Raw genomic sequence first — 14035 nt, 5'->3', positions numbered from 1 at the left:
GCTCAGAAACACTTTGCAAGAAAATCAGTGACACCTCGCACGAATTACTAATTATTCCGAATCTAAACCGAGATCCCTTTGCCAATGTGGGACTTTTACTTTGCTTCGCGTACGTATGATGAAAATTAAGAACTCTTCATTAATCTTATATAGGATACATCAGGGAGAAACGATCGTTCGATAATTTTCCATTTATTGCACATTCGCTCATGTTGGTAACGACATAGTTGTTAACGACACGTTCTGCAAAACAAATAACGGAGAACGGCGGCCTCGAATTGGCGAACCGGAAGATAATCAATTAGGAATAAATCAATTAAAAACGTCATTACGTTATTGGCGAGAAATCCGTTGTGCAGCAAACAAAATGGATTTGAACGTATGGTCGAGTATTGTGGACACTCCGAATGAAACTGACAGAGGGGAAGATACGCGGAAGAGGGGCTGGTGTGAACAAAAGGATGAGAGGGATAGAATTCAACTGATAGATAGATCGTTTCCGCAATATGCGCGTATTCGCGAACGAATCGGCATAGAGGATGGAAACATTTGTACAAATTCTATCTAACTTAAGCGTCAGATACAAACGAATTTCGTAACATCTTTTTATCTATGATGATGAAATAAGTATTCTTGTTTGTTCGTCCACCAGCTGTCCACCAGTTAGCTTGGTGAATAAATAAAAGTTAGAACAACGAACGAGAGAATAAATTTCTCCCGAACACGTTGCACGCTGTTCCCAAGGAAAACCAATTATTAAAGTCCATCGATGAGTCATTTAATGCATTCATTGACGAGTTAACAAAATATGTTATCGCCAAGTTCATGATTATGTTTTAGGATGCTCTGCCATCGAATTGATGACAATGTTAATATTAATTGATACACATGATTATGGATAACTCAATAAATTTCAATGTACTCGATCTAAATTCTGGGACATGGACGTTTACCTATTTTTTACGCTCTATTTTCCTATACTCCTCTCTTTCTCTTTCTCTTTCTCTTTCTCGTGTTTTCTATTGGTTACATCTTCAAATCACTGTTATTCGCTGTTATTAAAGAAGATTAAAAGTAAGTTGTTTTTTTAAACGAAAAGTATTCTTCCGTTTATGCGGAAAGTAATACGATTTCAAATACAAAGTAGAAAAAACATTGAATTTATTAAGAAAGAATAGCAGCAATTGGAATTTGTGTTCTACGACGACCATTAATACGCTAGATACATACCTAGCGAGTATCTACAATCAAATATAAAAATTCGATAGGTAACGAATTCTCTGGGCGCACGTTATTTTCCGAGAAAAAAGTTTGGAAATGGGCACGCGTATCGTAGTAGGACTGAATGTGGCTCGCCAACAATATCGATGCGTTCACGACATTGCTGCAACTCATTGACCTGACCGATGACACGAAAAAACGAACGGAAAAGAAGAACAAATCGTTTGGTCATATCAATTAAACGTAGAAACGATCAACTAATTTTTCTCAGTTGACCTATATCTAAAGTGGATATATTTATTTCGAAACGAGGAGAGAACAGAGTTGAGATATACATAACGTATACATATGTAGGAGAGTAAAATTAGTATGATTTTCAGAGTCCATTATATTCCCTGACGACCGAAAGCTCGTCAATCCATATGCATAGTAGTATGCAAACGCGCGATAGAAGGCATAGGTGAAACCATTTCTATATCGAGAGCTGCATCGTGGAAGCACTCGACCCGTATCCGATCGAATAACGAGACTAAAACCTGCAAGATAGGGGTTCATACACACGTAGATAGGGGACGTATACACGTAAAAAGCTTCGATAGAGAGGATGGGCTCGGTTCGAATAAAGAGTGTCACGAGCACAGGTGTACGCGTTGCTTTCCTTTACGCTTACGCGAATAAGCACAGCAAAATAAGATCTTGAATAATCTAGCCCCAAACTTGGTAGAGCTACAATGAGTTTGAGCGAGCAAGTTTGCTGAACGTTGAATAATCGCTTGCAGGATTAATGCATATTCGTATCTCTCTCTCTCTCTCGTATCCCTAACTTCAAAAGGTAACGATTGTTTCATGTCGTGCGTTTTGGTTCGATCAGTTATCGATCAAAGACTGTATTATTTGTCCGTGCATTAGAACAAAGAGATACTTATAAGATGGATGAGTATGCATCGAGCATCGAAATGCAGCGATACGCGTGCATTTGACAATGGGAGGCTGCAACAAACGCATCTCACCTTCTCCTCTAACTCTTCTTCGAGCTTCTATCTGGCCAATGGACTAACCCGTCACGATATCATGGACGATATCACGGACGATATCATCGGGAATTCCTCCGGAATTTGTGGTCATGGGGATCGCGGAGCTGCCGAACTGCGTCGACCTATCGAACGTATTTCGCTAGAAAGCTTTGGACTAGTTATCGATGCAGTCGTTGGATGCAGTCGTTGGATGCAGTCGTTGGATGCACCGCGTTTCGTTCGACTTGCAAATCCCCCAAGTACATTGTTTCTCGTGGCATGCACCACACTGGGAACAATCGGTTCCATGAATACGAGAATTAGCGATTCCCTGTCCTCTAACGGACCTTTCCAAACCATTTCGATAATTTGAAATTTATTTTAAATCGGTTAAATTTACATAGCCGGAATACTTCCCTACTTCATGTTGGAAGAAAAAGCTTTTCGTATAAAGTGATAACATTGTATGAAATCAGCGAAAAGTGCTGAGAAGTGGAAGCAAACTGTACATGAAATCCGATATCCAATCTGCGTTTCTCCTAACGATCCTGTCCGACGCGAGAGCTGCAGAGAGACGCGTAAAACAGCGGACGGCTGGACGAGCGCCAACTTGGAAATAAAAATCGCCGATTCCGTTCGTTAACGTTATCGACATTTTTATGTTCGCTTGCTTCCTTCCTTCCTTCTTTCCTTCCTACCTTCCTTCCTTCCTTCCTTTCTTTTTCTCTTTCACTCTCCCTCTTTTTCAATTTACGGCGAAAAAATCAGTGAGACGTCCGAGATTTTCTGGCCGCGATGTGTCCTTGAATGACAGCTTGACGTTTTACCGTAGAATAAAAAGATATATATATATCTATACTTCTTTATCCTCTGACCGATGACAATCGTGAAATTCAATTTTATAAGTTTTAAATGTGTCTCGTACTATTTTTAACGTATTAATCCGGCGGTTTTTGTATCTATCTATTATTGATCAAAGACTCCGAAAAAGACGTGCTCGACTTGGTTTATAAGTTAAAACCAAAGTAAAACAAAAGGGGTAAAGAAGTTTCTTTGCAGAGGGAAGCAAGATCACGAGTTTTCAAGGAAACGAACGGAAAGATGGTGGACTCGGCGACAGCGACCGACTATTTTCAGCTATTCCGAATCCATTACCGTGGTTCCATCCTTCTGTGCCCGAAGTCGACTACGAAGCGATGCATCATCCGTAAGTGAAGCCACGGGCCGACAATCGTAGTTTCTCCTTTTAGCTCTTTTTCCATTGAGATCTTCCTTTCCCTTCCAGAACAAGCTCAAGCAAGGCGGTAGAACGACCATCTTCGTGAACAGGAGTCTCGCAGACTTATAAATCAAAGCTCACGAACAAATCGCTACGGAGATCCCGTGGTGGTTGGTTCCGAGTACTTCTTCTTCTTCTTCTTCTTCTTCTTCTTCTTCTTCTGCTGCTGCTTCTGCTGCTTCTGCTTCTGCTTCTTCTTCTTCCTCTCCTTATTCTTATTCGTCCTATTCCATCTTCAACTTTTCTGTATTTTTCTTTTTCTTCTTCCTTTCATAGCTTTTTTCAAAATACTTTATACCTATATTCGATGATATCCTATATTAGATATCTATCTATTAAAATCAATTGAAATTTCGTCAAGGTAAAAAGATGGAATCTTTGGAAATCGATTAGAAGGCATACTCCGTAAAGAATCGAGTGGAACTTTTGTGCAATTTTCGAAGACGTATTAGTTTGGAAATAAGATACGACCCTTCATGAGATTTTCCTCTTACAGTTATGAACGGCTTCCTCTAAAGAAGGACACGCTATGCCAAACGCGCTCAGCTTGTCAGATGTCAAAACTTTAGGAACGCTGAAGCGTTGAACTTGACGAAGTGCTAGCGACGTTATACGTGTGTACTCGTGCGCGAGCTAGGTCGAACAAGTTGAAACTTAAGGGACTATAATCGGAGACAACTTCGAGCTTTGCCCTTCACTCATACCCACCCTCCTCTCTTCATCCCACCCTCTCTCTAAATAGTTTCCATAGCTTATTCTTTGTCTCACCATATTTTCACTTGTGATAATTTACCTCTACCTCTTCATATTAAATGAATTTATTTTTTGACAATATTCATCTCGGTAAATTGTTGACTTTTATTCAAAAATATTGAACAATATTTAAATATTAAATTAATTCTAGAAGAGATAAGGAAAAAGATTTAGAGAATAACTCGATTATAAAGTAAAATTTATGATGCTACTTTGGTTAATTGAGGCCCGTATTTATCTTATGTAAAAGATGAGACGTAAGGCTACTACATAGTTAATTAATGACGAACATGCCAACTGTATATCCGTCACTTCAGCTTTCATAAACAGCGGAGTTCCTTTCCTGTTAACGCATTATAACCCACAGGTATGTGAGGGAAACTCGGAAGCTCGTGCACGTGTGCGCATAACCCCCTAGCATTTCATCATAGAACAATTTGCCGATTAAAGAATCGATTCTCGCTTATATCAAACTTGTACAAATGTAAAAAAGTACTCTTAGAAAAAAGGTTAAGAGTTGTTAGTTAATACTTGAAGGAGGATCTCTTTGGCACCCGCGACTGCTAGTCGAGGAAAAGAGGAACGAAAAAGGGAAAAAGGGAGTTCGATTCGCTTCTGTCACCGCACTTTAACGCACGTACGATGCAACGCGGTGGCTCTTTCATCGTATCGAGGAGGGTTGCCCATTGTCGAATGGAGGAAGAGAAATTGTAATTCAAGCAGGCAATACGCTCCGTGCGCCGAATAACGCCTCCTCCTCCTCCTCCTCCTCCTCCTCCTCCTCCTACTCTTCGTACGATGTGCCACTCTAAGAAGCTTTACTTTCTACAGGAAGGAAGAGAGGGAAAGAGGAAAAGAGAGAAAAAAAGAATACGTGACGGTGCTAATGGAAAAACTTACTCAACGAGAAACTCTTTGGAGAAAGAGAGCTTTGTGATGGTGGTGGGGATGAGATTTTGTATAAAAGTCGGCGAGGAATCAAAAAAAATAGGTAACTTTAGTCGTTCGATACTACTAATTCTCCCTTGTCGCTATCTTTCAGTTTTATTCTATATCTTTCACGGTTGCTCTCGGTTAGAGCACAAGTTACCGAGCACGATGTCGTCGTAACATCGCACTTATTACCGTAAAAACGTTTAACGATGGTCCTACCGTGTCTAATAAGCTCCCTCGCTCGATTTTCTTTGCCTTTAACATACAACCATAGGCGTTCGAACGTTATATCGCGAGAACGTTTATCCAAAACCTCGGCAGTTTATACTTTGATACAGTTTATAAGACGTTGTGCCGACAAAAGCTCGTAAATCCTTGAAATTGAGAGTGACTCAGGTGTCCGATATGTCACCTAGGTTCGTTGGACGCTCGCGAATGTTCCAGCTACGCGGACTGAATTCTGAGAGCAACGAACCAAGGAAGTCGATACATCGACGTCTTTTTCTCCCAGTCCCTCTTCTCTTATCATTCGCCGTTCGTCTAGTTCGTCTCGCTCTTACTCCTACATCACTAGGATGTCTCCGTTTCGCGCTTCCTTTTTCATCCAGGAAGAAACGTGAAAGGAATCGAGTTATTTCCCTCACTGCAGATTTCAACCTATAAATAGAGGATATCTATCTATACCTTAGCCTTTTACGATAAAGAGAAACCGGGAGGGTTTCTGGAACTGCTTCGAATATCCTTCCCTAACATGTATTTTACGAGAACAAGATAAAAGCTTCCGCAAACGTTCGCGTTGGCAAACAATGATCGAAAATGATCGAAAATGATCGAAAATGATCGAAAATGATCGAAAAAAAGTTAATAATAACCTAAAGAAAGCGATGTTAAATTATAAAGAGCTTTAATTTCTCGAAATAATAGTCTCGGCGATAAGTTTTTCCTAATCCCGTGAGACTTACTCACGATTCGAAAAAAGAAGCGAACAAGAAAGAAGGAAAACTCGAATCGACTCTCTCGTTACACCCCTGAGACTTAACTAAAGCAGCGCCTGGAGTTACCCTTACAATTGCTCGACGCGAGCGAATTGGTTGAAAATTTTTTAATTATCCGTTTCTCGGCGATGTGCGACCTTACTGTACAAACTCTGACCCAGTTTTCGACTTCCAGCATCAATGTTTTTTTATTATACTCACTATGAAAAGAAAAATTTCAAATTAACTCGATTAATTAAAAGATGTCACGAGGAGTACTTTTATTTGTTTTTCTTCGTCGAATCATTTCACCTAACCATCAATCCTCGACTACGATTAGAATAATCGTACTAGTGAAATACCAAATGACCAAGTTCGAACAGGTTCGCGCATTTATACATTTGTTGCATATAAAATCATCGCATAGAGGGTTCATCTCGCGTGTATTTTATACGCGTACGTTAACAACTCGCACCTAGGCTGACAGACAATTGTTCCATTTAAATCCATTGTTCACACAGTTAAATAAAACATCAATTTTTAATCCCTTAAATATGAAAGCGTACGAATAGAATCGCTCTAGGGAATTGCTTAGTTTTCAAACAATATGAATAATATGATTATCTTTTTTATCGATTGCGCAATTTTATTATACATATTATATCTCTTTGACGTAGATTTATCATTTTGTCTACAAGCTCGTTTGATTAAATTTTTCCTTACGTTAACGAGATGACGTTCGAACAAAAAGATCGGATATAATTTTATAGTATATCTACGTAAGAACGTAAGAACGTAAGAACGTAAGAACGTAAGTAAGAATGCATGAAGTAGTGTATTATATATGGGAAGGATGAGTTGACATATAAAAGAAAGAAAGAAAGAAAGAAAGAAAAAGGTATTATTTGCGGTAGCTGGAGGCCATCGTACGTCGTGGTAAGTAATTCGAATCGTACTATCTTGGAAAGTATCTTCACGGTAATTCTCTCCCTCCCACCTTCCTTCCTTCCAACGGGTTGGACACGCTACAGCTTGAGCAATCTGTCTGCTGTTCCTTCCGGACTAAGTATGGCTGACGAAGTTTGCACACAAGATTAGGCGGTGCACGGACTTTGTCCGTCGTTGCATTTGAGGAGCATTGCCACCGGTTTCACGCTTTAAGGACGAATAATAATAGCGCGAAAGGGCAACTAGCGAGTAGATTAGCTACGGAAATTAGACTTCGAGCAGAACGAGTATGACATTTAACTTCTTCCTTTCTAACGATTCTAATCGATACTATATAATATTATATAATAATATTTAACGAGATAATATTTGACAAAGAAACTAGATAAATATTTATTTCAAATTGCTATTGTTTAAAATGCTAAAACGTGCCGAAAGTTTTGTTCAATTCGAGATAAGAGATACTTAATCGAAAGTTCGATTTGTATGAAACAACGCTTTTGAAAGAGAACATTGTGTTTCTCTTGTTATCACATTCTGACATATGCATTGTGCAACAATGCTACTGCCTCGAGATACTTGCTCGCACCTTTTCGTTAAGAATTACGCTATCTCTAAGTTTAACCGTTCGCGTGAAAGCTCTACTCGAATAAATGACTCACGCGATGACTCAAGCAATGACTCACGCGATGCTGCACTTTTCCAGCAGCGTAAATTCGCCGAAGATACTGGCAAACCTTTCGAAACTATCGTCTTTCTAATTTCAGTCTAGCGTGCACTTTTAAAAGAAAAAAGAAACAAAGAGATCGATTCAAAAGATCTTATAAAACGTATTCGCATATTCTTTTAACAATATGAATCAAACTAGAGTAGCTGCAATCAAACAACGTAGATCGATACTAAAATTCTAAATATAATTTATTACACGTATGTCTATATTAACGTGAGCATCTTTATTGGGAAGATAAACGCATAGATGTAGTAATAGTATTAAGCTATCTTATTAATAAGAAATTATCTTCATTGATTAGTATACTATATATCAAAGGGAATAAATGACGTTAGGAAAAATAAGAAGAAAACGAGAGATTCTTTGAAATCCATAAAGAGGTTATGAAATCCTAAGCAGCTGTTCGCCGAATCGTTTTCCCGACGGTTCTTTAGATTTTCGCTTTGCGAGAACGCAGCAAAGAAAATGTGTGAGTCGCAGGGGAAACATCGAGCTCTCGATAGAGCGACTTTCATCGCATCCCCTGCACTTATCCTGTAACGGACTCTCTCTCTCTCTCTCTCTCTCTCTCTCTCTCTCTCTCTCTTCTTCAACCTCTTCCTTCTTCTTTTGCTGCTTATTTTACTTTTTATTTTACTTCTTTTTCTTCACTTTCCTTCTTCCTCGTTAAGCTTTTGACTCTGTCTCTTTTTTTCATGTCTCCCACCTATTCCGCAACTGATTTTCTTACAATAACAGGCGAGTAACAACGTTTCAAGTCTATCATAACTTTGATCGTATTTGTGGAATCCTCTAGTATAATCTCACTCACTTCCTTACCTTCATTCTCTATCTCTTTTCTTTTTTTTGGCTGAACGTTTACATTTTACTTTATAGCAAGGGAGATGATGGTACAGAACGAAAGGAAGAAAACATCGTTGAACATAAAGTCTTGCTAAGATGGAACTAAGGAACACGATCCTTTAAAGTTGCACACGCCGGTCATGCGGAAATTGCGTATTTATCATCCTTCTCGAAGTGACTTCTTTTTCTTACGAAATATACCGCTTTGTTCAACATCTTGCTGATCTCTTCCTATCCTCTTTCTTTCCTTACCTTCAAATATCGAAAGAGTAGAACAGAAAATAAGAAAAAATATTTTCTAAATAATTAAGCGAATTCGAATGATAGAAAGTGCAATTAATTCTAAAGTTAGTTGTCGACTGAAAAAATGCTAAATGTTACTTGATTATCTATAAATGAGAACCAGCTGTACCAGCTGAGATGTTGTACATATTGCATGAAAAAAATCCAACAAAATATCAATCTATGAATTATTTATATGAACCACCAAGTGTAAATGATTTTACACGAAAAAGGAGGAAAAGAAGAATGTTAGAAAAGGTCGATCGTAGTAGAAATTCTCAAACGAATATTTCCCATGTTCATCGATTGATTTCTCAATCGTTGGCTTCGGAACATTTGGAATAAAGCCAGAATTGTCGCATTGAAACATTATCATAAGAACGATTTTGAAATACCTGCGTTAGAGATTTACCTGCTCTTTTTTCTTCTTCCTCCTTTTCCTAAATCCCCATGTACAAATATTACGAATATATTTACGTGTCCTTTTTTCCCTTCACTTCCCTGAGATTCCTACAGCCCGAATGTTCACGCTCTCATGGGTGTCGTAGAGAAGGAAAAGGTCCATGTGCGTTGCAGTTTATGGCATATGACTTTGGTGAAAGTTTCATGAATCGTGCATGCCTTCCTCTCAGCGACACGCAACACCAAACTTGCCTCCCACAGGTAACAGACTAAAAATCCAACTAAATAAAACAGAAGATTTTAAAGCGAAGCGACGATTATAACTAGTATTGTATTCTACGTGGATATTCTACGTGGATATTCTACGTGGATATTCTACGTGAATACCACCACACGTTTATACATACAAATATAAAAATAATTATATACAAAAAACATAATGACGTACGTAGATATATCAATTCATAACGAATTCTCTATTATTTTCATTTTTACATAATTACATTTCTCTAAGATGAGAAAAGAAATAAATAAAAAAATAAACAAAAAATATAATACAAATAAAAAAATCCAAAATGCAAAAGAAAAAGAAGATAATAGTTAAAATTGGAAAAGATCAACGAATAAATGAAGATGACTTACCTACTACAGTCTTTATTCACGCTTTCAAATCGAATAATAATAATATACGATGATGAACTTGCCACGTTCCCGTCCCCTCACGAAAGTTTAGTTTTAACACTCGTTCATTATTCTATAGTTCATTATTATGATACTCGTTTAATTGTGCACTCATTATAGGTCTAACCTATAGTGACTTATTATGTTGGGGCTACCCTTATGCTTCGTATTTTAAACCATGCCAGCGTCTGCTCCCAACCGATAATTAAAAGCTCTGCAACTCTCTTCTACTCTCTTCTACTCTCTTCTACTCTCTTCTACTCTTCTTTACCTTCTTCCTCTTCTTCTATTTTATTATTCTTTTATCTGTCTCTCGCTCTTTTTTACTCCTCTTATGTTTCGCTCTCTCTTTCTCTAGCTCTTGAATTCGCTCGTAGTCTGTTTATAAGCGAGCAAGAAAAAAAAAGATATGTATATAATATTTAGATAAGGGTAAACAAAAAGAAGGGAGAGAAAGCCATTTCAGGAAGGAAAACGCGGAAGCTCATTAGCGCAGCATTAGACGCGAATGCGATCGCTTTCGAGCATGCTTGCAATTAACGCGATTCTCTATAAACGAAAACGATGATGGCACTTTTAAAAATCGCCTCTTTCACGATGAAAGTCGATCAGAATTCGCTCTTTTTTTGCACTCCTTGATTATTGAATTGCGTATTTTGCGATTAAACAGCAATGGGGGAAACGAGAAAACATTAAATATTAGAAATGTTGACAACAACAAATTCTCAAATAGTGGGACTACGATATTTTTTTTTCTTTTTACATGTATTCCCTTTTCCTCTTTTTCATTATTAATAAGACACCTTTTTTCTAATCATTAGTTTTCTGTAAGATCTTAATGACTGTAAAGAATCTTTTTTTCTACTATCTTTGCTATTACTATTGGTTCGTAGAATAAAAGAAATTCTAATGATTTACGCTTTAGCAGATAATCGATTTCGTTTAATCGTTTAATCGTTTAATCGTTTGAGTGGCTCACAATGTTCAAGCTGATCGCGACGTTCACATTTCATGCCAAAAAGTTCAAGCCAAACATTGGATCACGTTGCACAATTGACGAGTTCGCTTTGGTTTCATCAAAATCTGTTTCAACGAGCAATATCACGACGCATATCATTTTTTGGCAAAATTATTTCAAAGATCTTCGGTACACGACAGGACGATTAATTAGCACATTCACATTTTCAATAGCTTTGTTTTTTTAATAATGAAAATAAAACCTATCGTTTACAAGTATTGATCTTATTTGTTTATATGCATTTATCAAAAAAGAAAAGGGGTCCCTAAAAATTGTCTTAGTTTTCGTTTTTTAATGGATTCAACGAAAAATTGTTACAAACCGAATAATTGAATAGAAAAATAGATTTAAAAAAAAAAACATATATACATCTAAGGGAATAGATATCACAGTTATTCCAATTTGATAAAGTACTTCGTTATTATCTCCTAACCGAATATTTCTCTGGAAATGGATATTACAGGGTAAAATAAAATCGAAAAGAGAGTATGATTAGCAAAAGGAAGAATGTAACCACGATATAAACGATACGAGACCAAACGACGTTCAAACAAGAAAAAATTAATATAAACCCAAGGTAAAAGGTAAAAAATCATAAACATATCTATTAATATGTTTTTCAGTTATACCTACGTATATTTTCAACATTCGTATTCGTTCTGTATGCATGTATTATATAGATTTTTTTCTACCTATAAATTTATTATATAGTTCAAGAAGATAAAAAGTAAAAGAAGTTAAAAATTTCTTATATTGATTTTGTATTCATTAAACTGATTCTAAACTCTTCTTTCATTTTATCTTCTTCTTATTTCTGCGCACTTCTCTCACTATTTTATACTTTATTGCAAGTTTTAATTTTATTATCATTAACCGATCAAAGTTTCACTCGAAAATGTATTCTCTATTCTGTAGGGCTCGATAATCGAGATGCTTGAAGTTTACTAAAATAATGCCAGCTGCCCTTTTTTCCCTCCACCACTTCCGCCCCTCTTGACCCTTAGTACTCCATCCCTTTTTCGTAGAATTTTCTAAGAGAAGTAATTACCACCTGTCCGAGAAAAACAACGATTCTCGTACGTTCACTGTTTGTAAGATAACGGTCTAATTTAAACTGGCGCCTTGGAATAGAGAGAGAGAGAGAGAGAGAGAGAGAAAGAGAGAGAGAGAGGAAGAAGAAACGATTCGAAAGCAAACGGTAAGAGAAGAGAAGAAGAGAAGAAGAGAAGAAGAGAAGGAGGTAACGCGGCTCTTGGAAAGGAATCGTGCTCGAGATACGAGCTTATCGCAAAGGCAATTCATTTCCTCGTTTTCAGAAGTAGCTGACTCGGTTGCGTATGCATTACGCGCTGTCCGTTTATTTACTTCCAAAGCATCTCTCTAGTTTTCTCTTCTTTCCTACTTCAAACATCATTGATGAGAAAAGTGAGAGAGAAAGAGAACAGGATAAATGCTAAAAAGGAGAATTAATAATCTATGCTATCCTAAAATAATGCATCTTTAATAATTTCTCTTCTAACGGCTAAGAGGAAATATTTCATGACCGTTGGTAAACCAAGCTTGTTGTAAATGAGAAATCAACAACCGATTCGACAGTCCTACTTCCGTTCGAAAATATTAATAGGAGGGAAAATGTTGTTTTTTGCTTTTTTTTTTTTTTTTTTTTTTCAATTCCCTAGGAATTTCATTAAAGTCGAAAAACTCCTTCAATATACAATATTAATATCAAAACGTGTAAATGAGTTTTGGTCGTTACTTAAATACAAGTTAACTTTTTATCGAGTTGGAGGAAGTTGAAATTTTGTTGTTATCATCGATATTGGTAATGACGAGGAGGTTTGAGAAGGAAATAACATCGGACAGAAATCGATAGTACTTGCACGATGGCACTCGCGATGGCACTTACGAATAACGACCAGCAAATGGCGCACATACCGATCGCTATTATTACATCATAGGGATTTCATCAGAGTCACGATCGTAGGACGATTCATTAATAGAATAATTGCATTTCTCTAATCACGTTTGGAAGCAGATACCGTCAGTCCCTTCGGACAAGATCTACCAATGCGTTTGGACGGATTGTAATAGTGCTTCACGAAGGTGAACCAAATCGTACTGAATATCGCTACATCATCCGTTTCAATAGTTCCTACTATTTGCTTAACTGCCTATAATCATCAAAGCCATATTTCGTATCACTTTATTTTATCGTCCGAAAATGTGTGTGATGCGTCATCTGTCAAATACTATACCCATTTTCATCACATTTCATTTTATTTGAAATTAATAAAATATTACAATTATTAAACACCGGATATTTAACCGTTATTTATATATTTGTTTTACGCAATAAGATAGGCATTTGTTATTTGGCCATTTTTACTCTCTCGTAATTATTTCTTTTCAATATTATACATTTTCTGTACGCTGCTGCCTTTTACAATATCCGGGTTGCGTATACGAATATTTTTATTTGTTCAGTTTCATTAAAAACATCAAATATTTTGTCGATCATCAAAAATACTAACTTGTTATTTTCTCTCCCCATGTAGAAATAATATTTACTTTTACAAAAACGCGTTATTAATCGTAGAAACTTATCATCTCAAACATAAAAGTTCTTTCGTTCCAGCAAAAATAAAAGGACAAGAAAAAGACGAAAGAAGAAAGAAGAAAAAACGAAAGATAAACGGATCGGTAGGCAAATGAATTATACCAGTTTTAGATTTAATTTCGACTCGTTTTGCGAGTATTGTTGGTTTCATCCTTTCGTCAAATTTCAACGCAAGCGATGCGTTAATGACGAATGGGAGACATCTGCTATTCGAGCGAATGATATTTAAGTGAAAGTTAAGCGGTTTTCTCGTTACAAAAAATGCGCGTTAAGAAATCGAGATGTTATTTGTGAATTTGTAGGAGGAGAATGATGCAAAAAAAAAACAAATCAATTCTAAG

General features: G+C 36.9%; 1 protein-coding gene and 1 long non-coding RNA gene across 2 annotated transcripts in view; both read right to left on the bottom strand.

Annotated features, from left to right (window-relative positions):
• LOC107072421 (uncharacterized) overlaps positions 1-11316 on the bottom strand; it is a 163221-nt gene extending 151905 nt beyond the window's left edge. The window contains exons 1-2 of the mRNA XM_089173332.1: positions 10021-11316; positions 9454-9659 (exon numbers count right to left, since the gene is read on the bottom strand). The gene's annotated coding sequence lies outside the window, so the exon portion shown is untranslated. The remainder of the gene's footprint in view (positions 1-9453; positions 9660-10020) is intronic.
• The window catches only part of LOC149032331 (uncharacterized), a 41529-nt gene that overhangs the window by 21134 nt on the left and 6360 nt on the right, over positions 1-14035 (bottom strand). The gene's annotated exons all lie outside the window — the stretch shown is intronic.

This window comes from Polistes dominula, unplaced genomic scaffold, assembly GCF_049000335.1.
Source record: "Polistes dominula isolate Pdom_NZ unplaced genomic scaffold, Pdom_raw_medaka scaffold_35, whole genome shotgun sequence".
Classification (NCBI taxonomy): Eukaryota; Metazoa; Arthropoda; class Insecta; order Hymenoptera; family Vespidae; genus Polistes; species Polistes dominula.
This window is presented reverse-complemented; position numbering and strand designations above follow the sequence as displayed.